Below are 9861 nucleotides of genomic sequence, written 5' to 3'. Positions count from 1 at the left end.
CCCCCCGGGGCGGTGCTAGGATTGGTGCGGCTGGGCGGAGGAGGCGGCCGTAGGGGCGCCCGTGTGTCAATGTGTCCGTCCTTCACTCCTCCATTGTTTGCTGCTGCCTTCGTCGCTGCTGCTGCGCTTGTCCTCAGCTCACCGGACCGCGCAACCACCCGACAGGTGCGGCAGGCGAGCAGGCGTCTCTCATGGCCGGGCCGCTTCGCCCCGCGGAGAGCGCGGCCGCTGTCGGGCGGGAGCGGCGGCCCAGCGGGGCTGCCCTGGCGGGCGGCGTCCGTGGGCTGCTGCGGGGCAGCTTCGGGCTGGCGAGGAGCGGGGCCTTGTGTGCGGCAGCCATCCCAGGTCTGGGCATGAGATATCCACAGAGGGAGTCAGCGCCTGGAAATGCCGCCGTGCGCTGGTTTGCGTTCCACGGCCACTCTCGCCTCCCCGACCGCTGCGTCAGCTGCGGGCGAGGGGAGTCCGTCTGAAGCCCCGAGGTTCCCGGAACGGGCGGCTGTGCGGTGCGGACTGGGACCCGGGACTGGCCATCCCCGGTGCCCCGCGGCCCGTGCTTCCGCGGGGGCTGCTTTCTTGCCTTTTTATGCCATCGGTTTGTGGGGTGGGTTTTTGGTAGTCAGGAAAAGCTGGTTGTTCGACTACAGGGACCGAATAAAGCCCTGTTTGTGTCACGGCGTTGTGTGTCCAAAAGGAAGCAGACTTTGATGGATTGGGAAGGGAAATAGCGCATTCAGGGTATTGAGAGCCGTGTCTTTTGTTAGCGCCTTTCTAAAATTAAACCATCGGTGGAAAAATGATCTTTGTTACGGATCCAACTTTCCACTCCTTCGGCTGAAGCTCTCTGTAGGCACGGGAGGTGATCCCACAGATCCGCAGCAAGGAACGGAGACGGAGGTTTAACGTCCTTCATTTCTGCATGTGTTTGTACGGGAGGGAAAAGCAGAGCCGTAGCACTTGCTGCTGACTGTTTGCTTTCCTTTGTCTTGTTCTTCAGTGCTGCCTTTTTTTTGTTTAAAGGAAGCTGTTTCCCCCGTAATTGACTTTTGAAGGCGTAGCTTTATTAGCAAGCAGATTTCTTTTTCTTTGCTTAGTAGTTGCAGGTATTGGAATCGCTGTCTCTCATACTAGCCTTGGTCTCTAGTTTCACGACTGTCAATTTCATGACTGACTTCCAGGAAGGGTGAAGTCTTGGGTTTTTTTTTTTGCTTCCTGGGTAGTAGAAGTTTGCATTCTATGAATGTAGGATACCTGCAGAACTTACTGAGTACAAACCCAAATCGTGATATGACTTTATTTTAATAAACCAGCAAACTCTCTGTCTTTTCCTGATTTTAAACAATCATGGAAATACAGGGTTTGCACCGCAGTATAGTTTTACTTGAGTCAACAAGTGTAAACTAGAGATATTGCTTTGGACTTCAGGCTTTGTTAACGGATTCCATTGACTTTTTTTTGGTGGGAAACCAAAAACGTCTCGTAGGAAATGCCCTCAAGAAAAGTGGGGTTTAATATTCTGATCCAGAAAGATGCCTCCATATAGCACTAACAGAAGTCTGTCACTGGCTTAACCATGAAGGCTGAATTTAGGGTTTAAGTGGCCTTTTGTTGGTTCACTGCAGGGTGTGCATTTTTCCTGCTGTGAACAAATATTCTGATATTATAATATGCTGATAATCCCTGTGGCACTATTAAATAACAAGAGGCTACAAGTTTCTTTTCATGTTCAAAAAACCCTGTCAGGCATTCAGTGTAAAGAAGTATGCATATTACACTCCTGTTTCTTTAATGTGAGAATGTCAGTACTGTTGCTGCATCCTAGTTCACAGAGTGAACAGCCAAACAGTTTTTCCTTGGCAGCCTCACTGGAGCTCACTTGGTGACTAAGGCTGCTGGAGTGCTCCATCTGCAAGGGTAATAAAATACTTGAACACTAGTTAAAAATGTTTCTTACTCTGGTCTCTGAAAGTCTTGTCTGTGACCTTCAGTCCTTTAGTATGTGGTTGCTTCACAGTCTTTGGTTTATTCCTTGTGAGATTGTTATGAGGTAATGCAGTAGTGTTGCCTCCATTTTATGTATGGAACTGAAGGATGGAGGCAGCAAGTGATTTTTCCAAAGCAGTGTAGGGAGCCTGTGTCAGGGCAGGGAATCTGAGAATGTAGGTTCTGTGTCTTTGTGTCTTGTCCTTTAATGCATTATATCTACTGTATCTGTTTCACGTGATTAATTTGTGGGTATTGCTATCTGATAATTAGTAATCTACATTTGGGACATTAGAGAGAAGGAAATGTTTACTTTGCTGTGACTCAGTATATTGTTTAGATCTCAAGTTATAAATATTACATGTTTTAAAACCCCCTGTTTGCTCATCAGGTGATGTCTCTTGTGCTTTTGATTCATGAAGCAGGTACCAGAAGGCACCATTCTTCCCTTGGGGCTTGCTGGTTCTAGTGTGAGTAGGTGTGCTTGTGGGCATTTATGATAGCTGTTGTAATGGATGTGTAGGTGATCGTAAACTTACCTGGTGTTTTCTCCAGTTGTTGAGAGCAATATGTGTGCAAGAAAATAACAAGGATTTCTTCAGTTGAGTAACACTGACTTTTGATGAGTGTAAAAATAAAGTAAGCTGCTTCTTGGGTCAAGCTGGGAAGGGGGGAAGATAGTGCCTTATGCCTTAGAGACTGCAACATGAAACTCTCAGTATGGAAGAGAGGAAAAGGAAATGCTGAACTGGTTTCAAGCTGTTTTCTTTCAAATGAGTAACCTTTACTTATGTCTCAGAGGCTTGCTTGAACTATGGCCATGTACTCTGCTAATGGCAGCTTAGCTCAAAGATCCTATAGCCTCTTTCTGTGTCTAAGCTTGGCACCATCAGAAGCTTGGTCTGATCCACTGCATTTTTGCTAGAGAAAAAGGCATAAGCAAAAGAAGTATTGATTTTCCTATGACATATTGTCCTGGCTCCCAGCTAAGGACTTCCTCAGCAAAAAGTGGTGTCTTTGTATTTAGCTTTTTATTTGATAGGCTGCAGTGGGTTTTTTGAATTTATGTAAACTTTGAGTCTGCAGCACCCTATAATTATAACTTCCACAGCTGATCAAAGAAAAAAAAGCCCCAAACCCCCTCTGCTAATTTGTTTTTGAACCTGCTATTTCATGGTTTCATTTGATTCCCCACCCTCAGCCTCTAGTTCCTGTTTTAGGAGACAATGGGGTGGCTTTTTTTGTAGGCAGGAAGAGCCTCACTGTGCCTTCATGCTTCTACAGTCCTGTGTTATCCCCTGTCACTGTCTCTGCCAGGCTGAAATCTTAGGTCTGTTTAGTGATTCCTATATAACAGCCATTTCATATGGTTCTACAGTGTGTTCTGGGGAAATGTGTTTTTTGTCAAATTGAAGAATTCTTATGTCAGTGTTGCACATAAGGCCATGGGCTGTCACCTCTATCTGTCTCGCTGTCTGAGCCTACAGACAAAGTAATTCTGGTATCACTGGTGTATTAAATGCCACCTGTGAACTGCTGTGTTGCTCTAAGATTGTGGATTTTTTTTTTTCTGATACTGTTTCTTTTTCCATGTTATCCATTTTTGTTTAAGTATTAGTTCTCTCCTAGGCAGAGCAATGTGTGCTTGTTAATTTAATATAGTAGTTTTCTGTTCAAAGATAACTAAAATACTTGAGAAGCGCTCAGAGGTTACACTGGAGTATGAAAGGAAAACTGATAGATTGAAGAAAATCTATTGCTTCTCCCTAGAGATAAGTCTGTGGAAAGCAATAATATGCCAACCAAGCCTGAAAACCCTTGTGACCTTCTTGTAACATGCTTCTTAAATCTAGCTGTAGATCTTGCAAGAGACTGCAGAAGTCAAAATAAAAGCTATTCCAAAACAAAAAGCAAAATAAAGAGTCCAGAGACTGAAGGAATGGGTACAATGGTGTGCTGGCCATATTTATGGCACTGTAGTGCTCCTCAAGATTTTATGTGCTGTAAAGCTGAGAGCAGAATGAAACATGAGAGCTTCAGGGTTTAACAGCTTTGGTGTTGTATGAAGTGTGGTTGTATAGTGCAGGCACAATAAAGGGAAGTCATGCGTTTGTGGTGTATGGGTAGTAAACCTTCCAACTTGGATCACAATTTTGCAGTGGGGTTGGGTAGGTACAAGTGGTAGCTTGTGTAGATCAGATTCCAAGTCTAGGATGTGCCTGGTGCGTGCTTCCTAGGCAAAGGGAAAGTAAGAGGTAAGCTGGTCGTGAGCCAGTACAGAAGCTGAAAGCTGGGTAATGGCTGATAAACGTGGTGAAAGCTTTATTTTTTTAATGCTTGTTGTTCACTCCTGTCCCCACTCCATCTTTAGATATGCTTTTATCACTAAGTATGTTTTAAGGTAGTAAATAAAAATCCTCGCATTTGCCATATACAAATTGAATAATCTTTTGCTAAGATCTGACTTCTGGAGAAACCAGAATACACAAAAATATTTACAGGAAGTAAAGCAGTAGTAATTCCTGCTGTAGTAGGGACTTTGAGAGCTGTTAGTTGCTATGCATCTAAGAGCTTTTGAAATTACAAACGTGTTTTTTCCTGGCACAGAAACTGTGGAGTTTTCTGTAGACTACTTCATACTCAGGCATGTTTTGGAGTCTTGTCTGAGGAGTTGCTCTGCAAAATTGGGAGTTATTCTTGCGTCAGATGGCGAAGATTTGTATGGAGATTGCTTGCAGCTATTGCAAACTCATAGTAGTGGAAAAAGATTATTGCTTTTAGTCAGCTTGTAAGAGGGATGGATTACCTCTGGTGAGAATTAGACCTGAGTACAGACAGGTCAGGCAAGGAAAATGCTAGACATTGTCTGGAACAGGGAGGTTGGTCAGGGACACAGGAAGGAAGCATCTTCTGTGATGTCTTGAATCCTAGCGAGTTACACCCTTCTACAACTCCTTCAGCTATTGAAGGCAGAACAATTAAATGTGGCTTTGGGGTTGTGCTTCATTGTAATAACCACTATTTGATGTGTTTTCCTTACATGTGTTTTCATGCAGAAAAAAATCTAAGCAATTCAAGAGTTTGTAGCTTGCATTTTAGTTTTTTTTTTTCCCTAAGGAAAATGCTCTACTTCTCCAGAAGTGTTTTGGGGAAGGATGATTGGTTCAGTGCGTTCAAGTTACATGTTAGCCGTTTTTCTTCTGATAAGTGGACTCTCATGAAGGTGTTACTAAGCATTAGCAGGTACAGGGCTTGGCATTTATTTTCACAACTATTTCATGCCTCGAGCAATAGAAAACTGGAAAAAACAAGCATGTTACTTGCTTTAAATGCTCAAGCAGTGAACCCCTTAGAAAGAGGAGGGGATGGTGGGTTTCTTCTCAATCTACAGCCTGATCTGTGTATGTTAACATTGGTATGAACATGGCTAGAGTCTTGTGATGGATTTGTCCCATGTGTCTGCACTTCTCTCAGTTTAGTCCTGAGGCCTGTGCTGTGAAATTTCATCTCTTTAGGTCTGCTTTGACTATATTATGTTAGTGCATGATTTGGTATGACTGAGACCTGAGGATACCCAAATCATCAGCCAGTGCTGTAGAAACTAGGTGTTGTGCTGTTGAATGCCATGTTCTGTCTCGGTTTTGTGGCAAGAAGTGGCACCAGTCAGCACAGAGATGTGCCTGTTTCTCCTCTGCTCAAGTACATGGATGAGGTCTCTTGGCAGGTTTGGAGTTTGGCTGTGTTTTGCAGAACATTATTAGAAGGCTTTTCCTTGACTTAGAGAAAGGAAAATGTCATTTACTTTTTCAGAGGAGCCAAAGAATGTTATATTCCTCTTAATGTTTACTGGTGCAAGCTGAGAAGTGCCTTCTTCCCAGTGCATCCTGCTATCACTGTGCTGTTGTGCTGCCATAATGCTCAGTTGTGATAGTGGACTGGTTGTTAGTGGCCTACACTGTTAAATCACAAGGCATTGGACTTTTAGGTCTTTCCTGTGGTGAAGTTGTGTGACTCTTGAACATGGTCCACACCTCCCTTAAGTCAAAGCATCTCATGGGTAGCCTGTTTGAAGCTGGGATTAGTTCAGCAGCATAATGCCCTCCCCGAGTGGTTTGTTTCCTGGGTTATAGGGAAGCCTGATTCTTTACCCATGTTCCTTCCTCTTGTCAGTTTAAACAGTTGTTGACCTTTTCAGTATGACTTGGTAGCTGCTGCAAAAGCAGTGTTATTGTGGTATGAGGAGACAAGAGAAGTCTTTTGAAGCTGAGGGAGAGCAAGATGTCCATACTGGGGAAAAGGGCACTGTCTTACTACAGTGTTTCACATTTATCCTTTTCTATATCCTTGTTACTTTTCTTTTTTTCTGTAATCTCAGTGTAAATTACTCAGTTCCAGTTAACAACTGGGCTGTTGGATTACTGAATAGCTACCTTAATTAGCATTCTCAACAATTTATTAATCAAGGTTGGTATCCACATATTTTAATTGGCAATATCAGCTCTAGTTTTGCAGCATCAACAAGAAGAGAGGGAAAAATGCCACCTGTTGCAAAGCCCCTCATTGAGAGTTACATGGAGTATATTTTAAGTTGAGATTGGCATTTCTGCTACCTTTACATTTTCCATCAGCAGAGAACCTATGCCAGATTTCTTAGTTCTTCAACTTTATAGAGCATATCAAACCATGCAGAGGAACGTTCAAGATGCAGATGTGTTGTTCTGCATGGGTTTCAACAGTCAGCTTATTGACCTTTAGAATTTGGATGTATCCATAACTGAAGTGATTCATGTTTTGGGGTTTAGCATCAGTTCACTTCTTTAAAAGAAACAAAATTGTTTAAAACCAGTAACTGCTTTTTTGTCTATTGAAGAGCTTCTCTTTCTTTCAAAAGGACAGGAGGTGTAACCCTGAAAGGTGTATGCCTCTTTTTTTGTTTAAAGTTAATGTAGAATTCTTTCTGGGTCCCACAATGAAGAGCTCTAGGTTAGCTGGTATGCCTTTATAAAGTCCCCAGAGGGACTTTATACGGGTATGTCTTTATGAAGTCCCCAGCCAAGCCTTTCATTGTTTCCCAACCCCCCAGAAAAAAACCCCAATACAAACCACCCTCTTTCAGTTGTCTCACTAGTATATCTTTTAAATTTGTCACATCTTTCATCCTCATAAGAAGTGAGTTGAGGAAAACCAATGTAGCTTTTATGAGCATTATCACTCTCCTGTATGTATATATGTGTGCATACACCAACAGATAGATATCCTGTGGAACCTTTATTAGGTTATCTGCAGAAGTAGGTTGCTGGTATTGGTCTTTCCAGTGCGTGAACAGTGATGCTGTAAACAAAACAAAAAATAGATTTCCCTATTAATAGTGTCAAATATCATTGTGCTGAGCTGCCATTGATACAGCCCATACAACTGCCAAGCAGATGCCTGCTTTTTCTGCTGGAGGAAGCCAGTCTGGCTGCCCTAGTGGTGCTTTTTGTTCTTTTAAAAAGATACTCAACATTTGCTGCTTTGAAATCGATAACTCCTGCAGTAATGCTTTGCTTCAGAAACTGGGTTGAGTGTGGGTGGGTGGTTGTGGTGTGGCACCGAGCCTGTTCTCTCAGCGTGTTTGTGGTGTCCTGGATTTTGTGACTTCTCAGCCAACAATGGGAATTCTGTGAATCATTTCAGAAAAATAAACAAGCAGATCTAGTGAATTAACTGTAGAACTGAATAATATACCACTAGTAATTGTCCTATCGTCAGTTTTGGGTGTGTAATTCAACTCTGGCAGAGATGTTTTTTAGGTGTTACTGAGCTATAGACTTTAAAACAGACTGTGCTAGTCTGTAGGTGTGAATTTTTTTTGTAGAAACTGATAGAGGAAGCTTGGAGTAGTTCAAATATGTCAAAAATGCCTAAAGCTGAATCTGTGAAACTGTTCACAAGAAACTGTCTTAGGATCTCGCCCTAAGATGGGCAAGAGGAAGATTTTAGATAAACTGCTTTCTAGAAATACTTACCTTTCTCCATGGATGTTGAAAAGAGGGAAGGATCACAGGGTCAGGCTTAGGTGTCTCTTGTCATTAAACTTAGGTCAAGTGCACCTCATTTTGGAATTCCAAGAGCTAGCTGTTCAACCACTATCCACTTTTCCTGACTGTAGCTTAGCTGATTGCCTCCTGAAATAAGGTAGGGATCCTTACAACCAGTGGCACCACTTGAGGGGGGGTTTGCCTTCAACTGAGCTGATCAACAGCTCCCTTTTAGCAGTTCTTGAAGTGCCTTGTGCCCGTGCACTGAAAGTGTGTAAATGCAACTGTCCCTGGGTGGGTTTTGCTCCTTCCGTGATGGAGTGGGGTGAAATACTACATACCTGCTCTGGTGTGCATCTGGGTGAAACAGATGTGTATTCCTCAATAAATTCTACCATCATTTTTGGTAGTTTGGTAATTTATTCTACCAATAAATTTTTGGTGCGACTATGCTGTTAGCATATGATGCTAATACTGGAAAATAGATAGAAATTAGTGAAGCATCAGGCTAATTTATTCTAGCTTGGGTGGTTTATATTGCTGCTTTATCTTAGTTCCTTCCATGACAGCATTTCTTAGTTCTGAGATTCTGGCCACCTGTGTATATAAATATATTTTAGAGAACTGAATTTTCATCTGATTGCAGTTTTGATCGAAATTGCTTACAAATATATCTTTCTGATGAGCAACACTGTTTGCATTCATAGCATTCATAATAGCAGTTGCTTGCCATGCTGTATTTATAGATGAAACTGAATTCTTCTGGTTAATTTGATGGGCTTTAAAGTCTTTTGAATCTGGATTGCCAGCAAAGGCACATTCTTGGCTTTATGCAGTTATATTTTCAGATAAGTGTTGCATTCTTCTTAAAAGAAGCAAAAATTACTCCTACAAAATTAGTAACAGAACACACTGACCCAGGTCATTCCTTTTGGAATCATTGTTTACTTCCTCACCTGGCCTGAACAGGATTGACACACAACTCTCAGTGCTGTTTTCTTAGTAAACCTAAGTGGACTATGCTGTCATAGGTGAGTAATGCTTGTCTTGTGCATCTGTGGATTTAAGAGACAGCCTTTCTGGAGGTAGAGAGTGAGAAGGAGCTGTGTGGGTTATGTGATGACTAAGTTACCTGACCATAAAGCTTGGCTCACTGGGAGAAATTTGCCTTTGGTCTAGAGTTTGGGGTAGGAAAGCAGCCTGCAGAGTTGTGTAGGTGTCAAAAAAGGCAAAGCCACAAAGGCAAAAGCAATACCTTCCCCTCACCCCTCCTCTGACACAACAGGGAGAAGGAAGGAAAAGGCTGTGTTGGAAAAATGTAGGTAGATGGGAGTGCTACTTTTCTTTCTTGTCATACTTAACAGCAATTTTCAGCTTTGAAATATCATCACTGTATTTAATATCCCATAATGGACTCTTCCATGAATTCATCTAAGAGCTTTCAGGCTTCTGCACAGAGGTGAAGAGATGCCTTTCTGAAGTGAGGCTGAGAGCACTGGTAGGATGGCAAGTGTGTGCTGCTTCTCTGCATGTTCGCTCTGCAATAGCTGTTTTTCTGACTCATCCAGGATAATAACTGATTGTGTAGGCACCCTCTGGCATAAACTGTTGGGTGGGTTTTGTTGTTGGGTTTTTTTTAACCCAGCACTCAACTCACGTATATGAATCAATACTGTTGCCACAAAATTGCCTTAGGGTGGTCTGAGAGGACTGGGATCCATCACTGCCTAGAAAGGAGCTGTTAGCAGGTTGAAGCAATCTGAGCATTGGCTACTTTTATCCCACGCTCCCAAGAATTTGTTCACCTAAACTGGTATGTTCTGTCAAAATGTTTAACCTCTTCTGAGGAGGAGGAGAC

The 9861-nt window shown here is 42.6% G+C and overlaps 1 protein-coding gene across 1 annotated transcript in view; it reads left to right on the top strand.

Annotated features, from left to right (window-relative positions):
* Positions 1 to 48: 48 nt before the first annotated feature.
* Positions 49 to 9861, top strand: part of BZW2 (basic leucine zipper and W2 domains 2) — a 53475-nt gene continuing 43662 nt past the window's right edge. Inside the window, exon 1 of the mRNA XM_064166986.1 lies at positions 49 to 165. The gene's annotated coding sequence lies outside the window, so the exon portion shown is untranslated. The remainder of the gene's footprint in view (positions 166 to 9861) is intronic.

Source organism: Pogoniulus pusillus, chromosome 28 (genome assembly GCF_015220805.1).
Source record: "Pogoniulus pusillus isolate bPogPus1 chromosome 28, bPogPus1.pri, whole genome shotgun sequence".
Classification (NCBI taxonomy): Eukaryota; Metazoa; Chordata; class Aves; order Piciformes; family Lybiidae; genus Pogoniulus; species Pogoniulus pusillus.
The sequence above is the reverse complement of the archived record's forward strand: the minus strand, read 5'-3'. Positions and strand labels throughout refer to the sequence as shown.